This window comes from Grammomys surdaster, unplaced genomic scaffold (genome assembly GCF_004785775.1).
Source record: "Grammomys surdaster isolate TR1022 unplaced genomic scaffold, NIH_TR_1.0 212, whole genome shotgun sequence".
NCBI classification, from domain to species: domain Eukaryota; kingdom Metazoa; phylum Chordata; class Mammalia; order Rodentia; family Muridae; genus Grammomys; species Grammomys surdaster.
Genome location: NW_021604657.1, coordinates 1,716,296 through 1,730,359, shown reverse-complemented (window position 1 = coordinate 1,730,359; position 14,064 = coordinate 1,716,296).

Sequence of the window (14,064 nt, the reverse complement as noted above, 5' to 3'; positions counted from 1 at the left end):
AGATACATGAATAATAGATTAAGATGCAGATAAACAGGAGAGTCCCATACCAGGGACCACTACCAGATGCAAGTCCCTAGTGGAAAACCTACTATGGTTCTTTTGTTATGTGTATGGTATTAAACCAACTCCTAATGACTCCTAAGTATATCCATATTAGTTAATTAGACAGTTTCTATCAAAGAAGCTTCCTTTTATAGAAAAGAGTGATTAACACAGAGACCACAATTGGGCCAAGGTGCTGAGAATAAGAGACTACAGAATTTTCAGCACTAAAGTGAACATCTGTATCACATCTCTCCCCAACAGAGCTCAGAAATCATTGTTGAAAGGGAAGGGACAAAAATGTTCTATAGCTAGAGGTAAACAGTGGATGCTTGAAGTTAATAGACTTTCCTGAACACCTCAGGACAGTTGCACATATGAACTCACTCACAGAGGATGTGACAGCATGCACAAGAACTGTGGGAATGCTAGCCAGACTAAATCCCAGCATGTAGAGGTGAAGTAGGCACAAAGTCCACCATGAGCTAAGGGCTGTTGGCAATTGATAGCTGCTGGAAGAAATGAAATCAGTCTGCTTTAAGTCTGTGGTGTCCAATTGATTGACCACATTTTAGTGGATGGTCACACACCCAAGAGTATATGTACAGAATATATTGGACTCATAGTGGTTTTTGTTTTGTTTCTTTTGTTTCCTATTTTTATAAGTACATAAAAGTGGGTAGGTAGGGAAGAGAGTAAATTTGGGAGGAGATTTGTATGTATTATATCCCAATACAATACAGAAAGAGGAAAAGAATAATTTCACTCCAATTCATAAGCTGACTTCTAGACCCCTCTCACTGCCTCTCCAAATGATGGCCTTAGTTTGATTATTATTGTTACATATACGTATATATAAAAAGATAAATAAAACTTGAACCCTGAAGACTCTTCAGTGTGACTTGTGAACAAATGATTTTTTAATAATGTATGAGAGAGTTAGATTTAAAGATTTATTATTGACACGCAGAATAATTTATTCTTTTAAGTATAAGTTCTAATTGCAAATGAAATCAAGATCAACCATTTTCTTATGAGTTTGTGTATCTGTTCTCTCTCTCTCTCTCTCTCTCTCTCTCTCTCTCTCTCTCTCTCTCTCTCTCTCTCTCTCTCTCTGTGTGTGTGTGTGTGTGTGTGTGTGTGTGTATACAGATACTTGCAGCCATGCAGAGGCTAGAGTAAGATACTGATGCCCTCTCTATATAATTTCTTTGAAACAGTATCTGTCAGGGGAAATGGATAACCAGAATGCCCCAGAAATTTTGACTACTCCCACCCCCATCGCTGGGTTTAATGTTTGCAAAACCATGGCAAGTACTTTTCTTTTATTATTAAAAGCAATTAAAAATGATTGAAGGTGATCCTTATTAAGGACCGCCTGCTTGAGTATAAAGCAGTATTACTCACTGAGCATTAACCCTAGCCTATGAGATAAACCATTTCATCATTGTCAAAGGCTCTTCTGGTCTACCTTTGTAAAGAAACCTCTCATCACATGGCCACTGGCAACTAATGACATGAGATCTATCCAGCCATTGTTTTTCTCTTTGCAGAAGATAGTATAAATAAACTGTCCCATACTATAATTACTATAACAAAATATCATAACATGAGTATTTAATAAATAACCAAATATTACCGATCTCAATCCTGGAAAAAAAATAATGTAAAACCACCAAAAGATTTGGTATCTGGGCTGTGCTTTATTTTCTGGTCCATGGATAGAAACTTTTTGCTCTCATCTCATATGGGAGAAAGGCTAGCTGACACTTGGGTTCTCTTTTCAGAAACCTGTCTGCATTGGTTACTTTTCTACTGTTTGTCCTAAAACACCATAGCCCATGCAATTTCCAAAAGAAAGCTCATGCTTTCAGAATGTTAGCATTTATGATGGCAGAGTGAAGACTTGAACACAGAAAAACCTGAGGGCTCACATCCCATACTACAAGTAGGATGCAAAATGACACATGGGATACATGGGAGTCTTTTGAAACCTCCATGCCCTCCTCCAGTGTCACATCTCCTTCAGTAAGGGCACATGTCCTAATTCTTCTCAATGAAACCAACTGGGAACCAAGTATTCAATCATATAAACCTGGGGGTTGGGGTGTCATTCTCATTGAAATCACTATACCATTCATGTGGACAGTAACTCATTATGAGGCAGTAACTTCCCAAAGGCTCTAGCATCTACTACTGTCATGATGGGGATTGTCTTCCAACACATGTTTGGTCTTGTGTGTTTTCTTGATTCCTGAGAACAAAATGTCAACATAAGGAGTAGTCATTTTCTCTTTGGATTCCTTACCTTGAGTTATGCTTGTACTATGAACTCAGGCTGTAACATGGGTCAACAGTCTGTCTCTTGAAGTTTTGGTCAGCATTCAATTTGGGGAAAGTATGATCACAGAGCTCTTTATGACCTGACATTCTGCAGGATGTTATTGGTACCTACCTAGCTTTCCACATTGAAAGACAACTTTTACTACATGGAGAAAAAATAAATAAAACAAAACAAAAGAATCGAGTTTGTTATAATATATGAGTAGTGCTCACTGTATGATATTTCGTGATTACATGATATGAGATTCTACAATGAGGCCATTTTGTGTAGTATTGTTTTATAGCTATTTTCTTACCCGAAGACTTGTTAAACTGTATCTAGTAGAGGTTATAAACCATGCCAGGCAAAGCAGGGAGTAGCAACCAAACTGGTAAAGGTAACCAACTCGAAGGTAAAGTATGGAAGATATGCACTGAAGCACTAATAATAATAAGGACTTCAGTACTGGTAAGAATAGAATTTGTTTACTGGAGCTTAACTGTGTGACAAATTTTATTCAAAGCAGTTCTCATGTTAAATGTTTTATTTTTAGAAAAACATTCTTAGATTTTTAAAATATATATATAATCAATAAGAGTTGCTGTCTAAATATTAGAAAGAAAAAATAGGGCTAAACTCACTTGCCATTGCATCTGCCTTTACCTTTTGCTTCTTCTTGACAGTAGTAAGATTGAGCCTCTTCTGAGAAGAAATTGAGAGACCAGAATAGACAAAAATATGCACACACAAATATATACATATATATAATATATATGTATAACATATATATATATATATATATATGTGTGTGTGTGTGTGTGTGTGTGTGTGAATGTCTTCAAGAGTCAAATATAGATATTATTTTAATACTTGGATAAAGAGAGAAATTTGAAATTTTCTCAATACTCTCTAAGGGGCTCATAACTACATTTGGCTTGGTCTGTATTATAATATCTCTATCGCTGTCTCTTTGATGACTGATTCTGATAAGAAATAAATCCTAACGCTCTCCTGAACAACAAAAACAAATAAACCCTCAATGCTTCCCATCTGAGATTATGCACAATAATTGGGAAGATAACACTTTCTTTGTGTATGTAAGATGACAGAAATTTCATGTGCAGTGGGGACTTTTTTTTGTATTTCTAGTATGCACCAATACACCACTGTCATTTCTGTCAGGTGGCAGCTTTACTTTCTGTAGGAATTTAACATGCTCTTAAAATAGTCATTGCTGGTTTGTGGTCTCCTACCTCCACTTGTGGGTCTATATGGATTAGGTTACTCCAACTCAGTACCTCTTTCCAAATTTTCTTGTGTCCCATAAAGCTTGAAGGCAGAAGTGAGTATACTCTTTTATTAAACACATTCTTTGTGAATCCCTTTGCTACTGTTCTTGAGGGATAAGTCATAATGCATAAACAGTGTGCTCTGCGGGATTGACACTCTTGACTATGTGAGTTTATTTACTTTCAGAAGTCATGCACATTTGAAAACAAACAAGAAAAAGATTTATGGCCAGCACAGAATCCAGTTTTCCTTCCTCACAAGACCCTTTGGTATAGTTAAATTTATACAGTGTACTGCCCTGTTTATTCCTCCAGGCCAAGCACACCCAGAGACAGAAAGTCCCTGTTCTCCAGCTACAGCTTTTGAGCATTTATGTTTGTCACGTTAGGAAGTTTTCTCAAGTGCAGATGTGTAAAATATACATTTTGTTTTCTGTAAAGTCATTTATTATTTAAAATCCTAGACAAGAGTCTGTAAGAGCATCTCTCGAAGAAATAGCACAAGGGAGTTTAAACAGGTGGAAGTTGTATTTTAATGCATTTTATGCCTTCGAAGAGAACAAAACTTTACATATCTCTTTGTCTGTAAAAGGACTGAGACCTAATGTGTAGGTGGCAAGTATACACTAATGAAAGAAGTTAAACTGTAGCATCTGGACTACCCTGTGGTTAAACTTGAAAGGTATCCTCGACTTCAGATAGCCATTTGTTTATCTTTTTAATAACTTAATGATTATTTGCCTGTGTCATCTGTAGGGGGATTCTGAGGCTAACAATTGTAAAAAAAAAATTGAGAATAGCTTAAAATGAAAAAAAAAACCTCTGAAAATGTCTATATTACTAAGTAAAAATGCATAATCTTACTCTTTTCCTGCTGTTATATTGTGTTTTCAACAAATAAGCATAAACATTATTACTTCTCATGTTGAACTTTAAAGATTTCAACAAGTCACTTTTTGTGGTTTAAAAGAGTTAATAATATTAAAAGTAAGAAAAAAAATCTATAGATTGTCATGACATCTTAGAAACTCATAGATCTATTCTTAATAAATTCAGCTTTTGAAACTATAACAATCAAGAAACAAAATTTTTAAAATATCTAGAATTGTCAAAGCCAAAGAAATCTTGTACCAAACTGTAAAATGTCTGATATATTACAATATCTGACTTTGTCTAGGCCATGGTGGGATTTATGGTTATTGAAACAGCTTTATGGTCACTGGCCACCTCAGAATCCAGAAATTACTTCACCCATAAGCAACAAGGACTTTCTTGTGTCTGTTGCCATGGCAACTGCCACACACTCCCAGTGTGTGTCTCACCTTTGTATCACATCCACAGTGATTAATGAGATTACATCACAGAATGAATAAAAAGCAGAAACCCCAACCCTTTGCCCCTTCTTTTCCTCCTTCTCTTCCTCACTTTCCCTCAATAATCCTCTTCGTGTGGTACTGCAGTGGTCTGGTGTGATATGTGTGGATACAAGCCACCTTCTAACACAACAGTCTTGATTAACATAATGTAGTGGCATACAAATCAGACTGACAGAGACCCAACAAGTTGACCTTCATTGCTAACACTTTAGTTGGTCTGCAGTACAAGTGTTGAGAAGAAATTGGAGGAAGGACAGTCTCAGTCCATGTGCATGAGTTAGGTAGGACTTTCCATCTGACAAGTTACAAGGATTAATTCAAATTTGAAAGCTAAGAAGCCAGAGGTAGTAAGACACAGAACTATGAAATGACTAGTAGAAACGATGATTAAGGTTGTAGGAGTGTAAGAGAAATGAGGCTTTTAAAAAGTTTTTAAACTGTCCTTTTCTTTTATGTATGGTATGTACACAGTGCCCTTAGAGGCCAGAAGAAGGTGTCAGGTCCAGTAGACGGAGTTAGAGAAAATTGTGAGCAACTATATGCATTCTAGAAACCAAACTCAGGGTTCTCTGAAAGAGCAAGAAAATTCTTTTTAGTAACTGAGCTTTCACCTTGTTTTTGAACATTTGTTTCCCAGGAGGCAGTGCAGTTTTTGAAGGTTCTAGCACATTTATGAGTCTTAGAGGTTTGTGGCCCAGACCTGTCTTCTTTGTGCCCTCTGCTGTCTATTTGGAATAATGTAGCATACATGCCCTGCCCACTCTAGCAGCTTGGAGCCACTTACCACACTCTTCCTACTGTGATGGGACATGTCCTGTTAGAGACAGGACCAAAATAAACCAAATAAATATTTCCTTAATTTGCCTCAGTAAGTTTTTTTTTCAGAGAAACATCAAAAATACCTCATATATTTGTCAGAGAATTAAAACCAGAACATCTAGTGATGGGTATTCATGTATGAAGGAAATGGCACCAGACTGACCAGAGTATATCTGTATTCTCATGTTTATCGTAGCAATATACAATAGCCAAGAAATAGAGACTCTTGATCTGAAGATTATTTGGTATATATATGCCCATTGACTGGAAAAGTGGTAAAAATGTATGCCAATGGGAGTGTTTTCAGCTGCAAATTGGAAGGAATTCTGTCAGTTGCAGTAGTGTGGGTAGAAATGGAAATCATTATACAACGTGAAATAATGCTGAACAAAACAGAAAACAAATACCAAATAATCTTATTCCTAGGTTGAAAATAAAAGAATGAGTATCATAAAAATTGAACATGAATTAACAGTTGAAGAGATGGCTCATTTGTTAAGACACCAAAGTACTAATGCAGAAGATCTGAGGTCAGTCCACAGCATTCACGGTGGGTGGATCACAAACACATGACTCCAGGGAATCTGACACCCTTTTGTCTTGGTACCTGGCTCATTTGTACATATGCTTCACAAACATACACAATTAAAAATAAAAAAGAATCCTTTTATAGGAATCACATTTGTTGTAAGCATGTATGTATTTCAACATCAGAACAATTAAAAGTTACATATTGAGCAAATATTTTCTTATTTGAAAGGAACCACAGACAACAGTATGATAAAAGACATCAATATTTAGAATTTAAACATATATAGATAATGAAGATATCATCAGTGCATTTAATTTGGAGTATATTTGAACCACAGGACAGGATGAAAGAAGTGTGGTCTATAACTTAAAGATGAAGGCTTTATCTGTTCTAGTTCTAGCACACAAATAATGACATGAAGACCTATTAAGTTTATTAACAAACTAAAAACATTGTGAATGGGCAGATAGTTATCTAATCTAAATATCTGAGCTACTTACTTCTCATCCACAGGCCCCATGTTACTTGCTGTTCGAGTCTCATCCTTGCTTGTTCTGCTCCATGTGTGTCCTCACGGCAAAGTCCTTGGAAACCTGATCCTCATGACTTCTCCTGGATCATTTGCCTCATGGCTGGCTACCTCTTCTCTCTCTACTCATGGTCATTTTTCTTACTTCTTTCTATCTGGGACCCTAGTTGGGATCGATGCCTTTCTATATTCTCTGCCCAGTCATAGAGTGATTCAGCTCTTTATTGACAAATCAGTTAGGATGGAAAACAAATTTTACTTTTACTTAACATTTCGACCAAAGATGCTTGACCATGCCATCATCCAGACCATAGACAGATGTCTGAGCATAGAAATCTACAACTGAACACACAGTGCATTAAAACTAATTCTCAAGAGAGAAGTGATGCTGCCCAAGCATTATGAGTTAGAATCATGATCTATGGCCACAGTGTACATCACTGTCTGTTCTCTGTTCCTCCACCTATTCAACAATATTCCTTTATATCTTCCAGCCCTTTCCAATTAACTAAAGGTAGAACTTTGGGGGATTGTCCCACATGGCCAGGGAACACTTTTTTTTTTTTTTTTTTTACCATGATCTTCTTTCCCCATGGAAGAACCAACAACAAAGGAACCTTCCTTGCTATCAATTTGAGCAACCTTGGAGAAAGGTGGTATAGATGAAGCAAACTATTGATGATTCCTTCCAGCCTCGGAACTTCTACTCCAAGCTTTTCTCCCTCCACTAGTGATCTGTAAATTCTTTACCAGATGCTAAATGCTTACCAGGGATTACTGTGGATAAGAAATTGCCTAAAATAAATCTTCTTTGAAAAGATGACCCTACCATTTTCTCATGTTCTGTATTCTATTTTTGACATAGCCAAGATTCTGCTTAACTAAGAAAACTGACCTGAATCTCATCACAGCGAAGTATTATGTCTTGAATAACAATTTTATCTAATCCAAGAGCCCATTTATCTGATAGGCATGTTGTCCTTAAACTCGTAGGCTCTACCTATTACCCAGTAGTACTGAATTCACCCCTGACCTCCTCAGCAATAATTTGGATATTGAAGAATTCTTATTTCAGTGCTGTTGAATTGACTTTACCACATCTCTTTATATTTATAGTCCCCAAAATGAAATCATATATCATCTGGTTTGTGGGTTTATATAGAACCAGTTAAACATATACATCCCTTAGAAAATGGTCTGGTATAACAAAGCTTTCAATTCATGATAACTGATGAAACTCTAATTAGTTTTTGTTTTGTTTGTTTGTTTGCCTGTATGTTTGTTTGTTTTAGAAACAGTGCTGATAGCTGCTGAATATAAGTACCTGAGGGATTACAAAAATTATTTAATTTCTTAAATTCTTAATTCTAAAGAATACGAACTATTGTTACTTTTCATTATAAACATTTTTTATAGTTTATTTTAAATGTCTTACATTTTAACCTGGCTTTTGTTTCCACTTTGAAGAATTATGTTCTTTAGTACTATTAAATATTAAACAGACTTTGCAAGCAAATATATGATTTGCACATTTTTCTTAATCATGAAACATTTATTTTGCCAAAAATCACATTAAGAATTCATATCTTCAATAGTCAATATTTAATGTGTGTACATCCTACCTAAAAATAAGATTATTGGGCTGGCAAGAGGGCTCAATGGGTAAAGGCAATTGCAGCTGAGATTAATAACTTGAGTTCAAGCCCAGGGACTCACTGGGCTGGAGGTAAGTGCAAGCTAACTTCTCCAAGTTGTTCTCTGACCTCCACACGGATAGGGTACCATGTACTTTCACACTGTTACATACAAATATAAAGATGAGATTATTTTCTTAAAGCTTATGAATCCTTCAACTTTCATGTATGAACTAAGTCAGTGTTCAGGAAATTGAAGTTATCTGTGTCGATAAATATTGTCTCAAAATAATAATGTATCAAATCTTCTGAAGTCCATTTTACCTAAGACACACTGTTCCTTTATAAACATCACTGTTTTCTGGAGCTGTCTAGGAGAATAAATATGTACATCTTTTAAAAGGACATTTTAACCTCTCTGAGCCTGTAATGTGTTTTTTAAAACAATGTCATCTTAAAGCTGCTGTCAATCAAATGTCACCAGTGATTTGGCTGCTGTGGCCCATGTTTGCAAAAACATCAATTGTAACATCGGAAATGGAAACAAGAAGAAGAAAAAATGTCCATAAAAAAGTGTGGAATATTTTAAGTCCTCGATATGAAGATGAGAGTGACAGAGAATAGATGAGGGAAGGGACAAGCTGGCGTGTTATGCAACAAGCCAAAGGCAGAGACAACACTACAAATTTGCTTGATGATTTTTATACTTTGTACATTGTTCTGAGGTAGCCATCCACACCAGCACTTCTGGGGAGCATAGAGCATAACATGGATAATATACAATATTGACAAATCTGCATTGAAACTTGCTCAAAAGAAACAAATTTCAATACACTAATCCTTTAAGAATTATTTCATCTACTTATATAGTTTTCCTAGATTGTCCTGTGTCCATTCATTAATAATAATCTTAAGGAGAACAATGATGTATCACAATGGCAGTGGTTGTCATTTAGAATTTTACTCACATAGCTGTAATCATCAATGCTTTAGACTCAGTGAATCATGTGTCTACCATACCACAAGATCTTAGGTGTTTCCACGCTCCTTACTAGATATTGGGCAGGTATTGAAAATATTTAAAATAATACTTGGACTAATAAATATGGGATACCATGTTTAAAATGTTTCCAAGATTTTTTAGAGTGTTCTAACAGACATATGATTGAGATCGAATGTCAAGTAAGAAGAAATGGTGCTATTTGTTCATGGCAGTACTCAAGGCATAGTTTCCTAAGTGAGGAACTTTGAGACTCTGAAAACAATGATTTTTCAAGGTGAAATAAGAATGGCTCTTCAAGGGAAGGGAAAGACTATGAATTAAATAACTGAATCAAGGGACAGACAAGAATTATATATAAAACCAATCAGTTCTATTGCATATTTTCGATGTTCTCATGTATATATCTGGAGAAAAATAGTAGTGACTTCATGGAGGTTTTATTCCATAAAAGGCAGAGTAATAAGTAGACAGAATATATAAACATTTCCCACAGATGAAGTAAAGCAGAAGCTTATATAAAGTTCATGCCCAGTTAATCACAAAAGGATGATTTGAACCAGATCACAGTGTGAGTCAACAGATGAAGACACATTTTCTAAACAGTATGGCTGCAGAAGATAAACTAAGAGGATGGAAAAGAAAACATACCTGAGTGTATATTTAATTCAGAGAGATTGTTCACTTCCCCTGTGACTATGTCAATGCATTCGCTTTTCCATTCGATAATTTTAGTAATTTAATACCATTAGTTATCTCCAAAACATGAGAGTTTGACCTGGGAGAGAACAGGTGATTTATTTTGAATTTGAATGGAAGCTGAAGAAAAAGAGTTCAGGAGGCTGACATTTGCATGTGTGAGTAATCAGGGTAACTGTTTATTTCTCCAATATAACCTCTGAAAGTGTCATATTGATAATGGCACAGATGATCACCCCTATGGAGACCAGGAGTCAAGCAATCAAGCAAGGTTACTCTCATCCCAGAGGGTGTCATAGTTCATTATAAATCCATTTAAATAGAGTTTCTCTAGGCCATTACCTTTAGTGCTTCTAACAGATCCTGTTATTTACCTGGTGTCTCTTCTATGATAAAACAAGTCCTCTGAACTATGTCCCATTTTTTAAAAAAATTATTTGCAGTTCCTCTCACTGTCATCCACACAGATAAAGTATTGCTGTGTTAACTTTTGAACTTACCTTGAAATTTGTATTTTTCTGGTAATATTCCTATCACACACTTTCTAACTATAGAAACTCAAATACTGTACATCATAAATATTTCTGATGTGTCCATTTTTCTGACCATCACTTTAAATACAGATTTTTTTCCTACTAAGTATGAGTATGTACAACTTATGGGTGTTAACCATAACAATCTCCTTTTCTGTACCTAGATGTGGAAGAGTAAAAGTAGTTCCATGCCAGATGGGAATCAAGCACTATGTCTGTCCCTGCTGACTAAAAACATCCACATTGGCTTGTTATGTGTGAAAATCAAACATTTTCTTACAAAACCAAAATGATAGGCATGGCTTATTGATGTACCAAAGTTCATCCAACAAACCAGCTGAGAACATACTGAGAGATCATCATGAGCACTAAATACATCTGATCATCATGAACATGGCAAAAGGCAACTGAAAGAATAGTATCAAAACTCTCCAAGAAGAAAGATTAGTCAAGTAAGAAAGCATCCCCAAACTTCTCTCATGTATAAAGAATAAAAGGAAGTTGAGTGCCTGTATCCCACTCTATTGAGAGTTGGGTAGAAGGAGGCCACATTCCCAGGTCTCTGTGGAGAGAATCCTTTTATTGTTGACATTTTACCATTCAAACATAGAAACAGATAGTAAGTGAAATTACAAAGATCACAGCCATTTCAGTCTAGAGAAGCAATGCTTGAAAGAGATTTAAGTCTCTAGTTTTTTGAACTAGGCTTTATGGTGGCCTACAGTTTCTAGGATGGTTTTTGAATGAAATCTAAAATTAGAATGGATGTGTAAGCAGACAACATTGTCTACAGTCCAGATGATAAAGGAAAAGATAGACATATATATCACGACCCTTGCAGCTTTGCTAACATCACACCCACTCACCTTTATAAGCTATTAAGAAGTATTTGAAAGCTAACGTCAGGTGAGATGTTTAGAAATCAGTCTCCAAGGAAATAGATAAAGTAGCCCAGCAATAAAACTGGGATCTCGGTTGTCAAAAATGAAGTAGTAAGACTTGATCATAGTAGGTAATTTATGGCATAACCTTATGGAGAGGAAGGAACTAAAAAAATACCATTCTCAACATTATTAAACAATACACAAATTCATCGATATCTTTGCCTTTCGAAAAAAGCCCCATGAAAGTGTGGTTATTTAATAACCACTCAAAGCAAACCCATTTTTATGAAACACATACTATCTTGAACTACAAAATCGACATCACCATGGCTTAAAGGTGGGTTTTTACAAAATAAATGTGAATTTTATTGGGGTTGAGTGAGAAAAATCAAAGTTAATGCTTTCTTCTCATGTCAAAGAAAGATAAACAAGTGCAGACTGCTAAATGACTGGGAAGAATGAAAAATGTCCCACTAGGGGGAGAATAAGCACATGCTCTATAGACAAGGACATCTGCAAATACAGAACGAAGACAATGAACAAGACTAGGTGCATAATCTCTGCATGAGATAACTGGTCTGTGTTCGAGTGATCTTAGTGAACTTGAGATGATTGATCTCTGTTTAATGTTTGCAGTAATCTTATTGAATGTGGCATTCAATTGCTCTTACTTGAATGACGTGAAATTATTAACATATCTGTAGAGAACTGTAAATGAAATATCTTACCCTATCTATCATATTGGCTAATCATGTCTGTCAATTATTTTATAGAATAATTTTATGCATTAAAGCCAGACAGACTTTCAGAAGTAACAAACACAGTATTTTTACTATTGTAGGTTATATCCCAAATGAACATAAAGACAGACAGAGACACAGAAATGGAGATAGAGAAAAGGAGACAGACAGAAAGACAGGGAGAGATAGAGACAGAGAGCTGGAGAAAGAGCACACTGGTAGCTTTCAGAGGAAATGGTATTATTAAGATAGTTATTTCCTTTAAAATATAATGTAGTAAAAAATAAGATACAGAGGGGATAGAAATGAGAATTATTAAATAAATGTATGTCTCTTCTAAATCAGAGTTTAAAAAATAATATATTTAATTATAAAATACCTTTAAAAAGTATTACACACAAGTAGATAGATCACAGTGTCATGTGTTGTTTAATAAATCTATATTCTATAGTGTTTTAATGAGGGCAAGTATATCTGTCATCTTGCTGATTTATCAGTACTTTATGGTAAATATATTAAAAAATCCTTCTATCAGAATACATTGCTCCTGTACCTAACTATAGCTTCCTTCTCATTGGTCAAATATTCATCTGTTCTTGACTTACACACTCCTTACGTTCTGATGACCTGCTTTCATCACAGGTTTGTGAGATCAATTATTTCAACAATCACAGATGACCAAAATCAAGTCTTACCTGTCTTGCTATTCTTGGATCATTCAACGTAACATATTGGTCTCTAATTTTGTTGAAAATGATAGGTATTTGTCCTATTTTATGTCTCAGAAGACCATATATATTAGGATATGTACCATATTTCCTTATCCATTTATCGGTTGAAGAACATTTAGAATGCTTCCCTGTCTTGTCTATTGTAAGCAATCCTAAACCATGGATGATTATCTTAGGTACATTTTCTGTTGTTGTGATAAAATTTTCTGAGAAAAGCAACTTAAGGGTCTTACAGTCTTTGAGTCAAGAATAAAGTCCATTGTGGCAGGGAAGCCAAGACTGCTGGAGACTGAAACTGCTAGTCACATTGAACCTGTACTCAGTAAACAGGGAATGGATACCTCTTCTCTGTCACTATTATACTGCTATGTAGAGGCATCATGACCAACACAACTCTTATTTTAAAATGCATTTAACTGGAGTTAGCATGCCAGCATGCATGTTGTTGAAAGAGTAGCTGAGAACTATATTCTGATTTACAGACTAAGGGAAAGAGGACCCTGGAACCTCAAAACTTCCTCCCTGTTCTCATGGCACACTCAAGACAACACCTCCTAATCCTATGAAACAGTTTCGTTCCCTGCTGACTAAGCATTCAAATATATGAGCCTACTGGAAGCACACAAATTTTATCTTGTGTTACCTATTTTATCTGACCCAGAATCTCTTATCCAGGTAATTGTCTTTCTCACTACTAGGATGTGTCTTCCTACATCAAGAAATACAACCAAAATAATTCTCTCAGTTATGCTAAGGGGCTCACTTAACAGGTCATTTAAGATGCTCTCAAATTGACAACACTAACAATCACAGCCCCACTCGTTGTCAACCTGACATCTAAACACATATCACATTTACACTATAACCAACACCCCTTGCACCCATAGGTTCATTATCATCATATAAAGTAAAAGGATTCATTTCAATAAC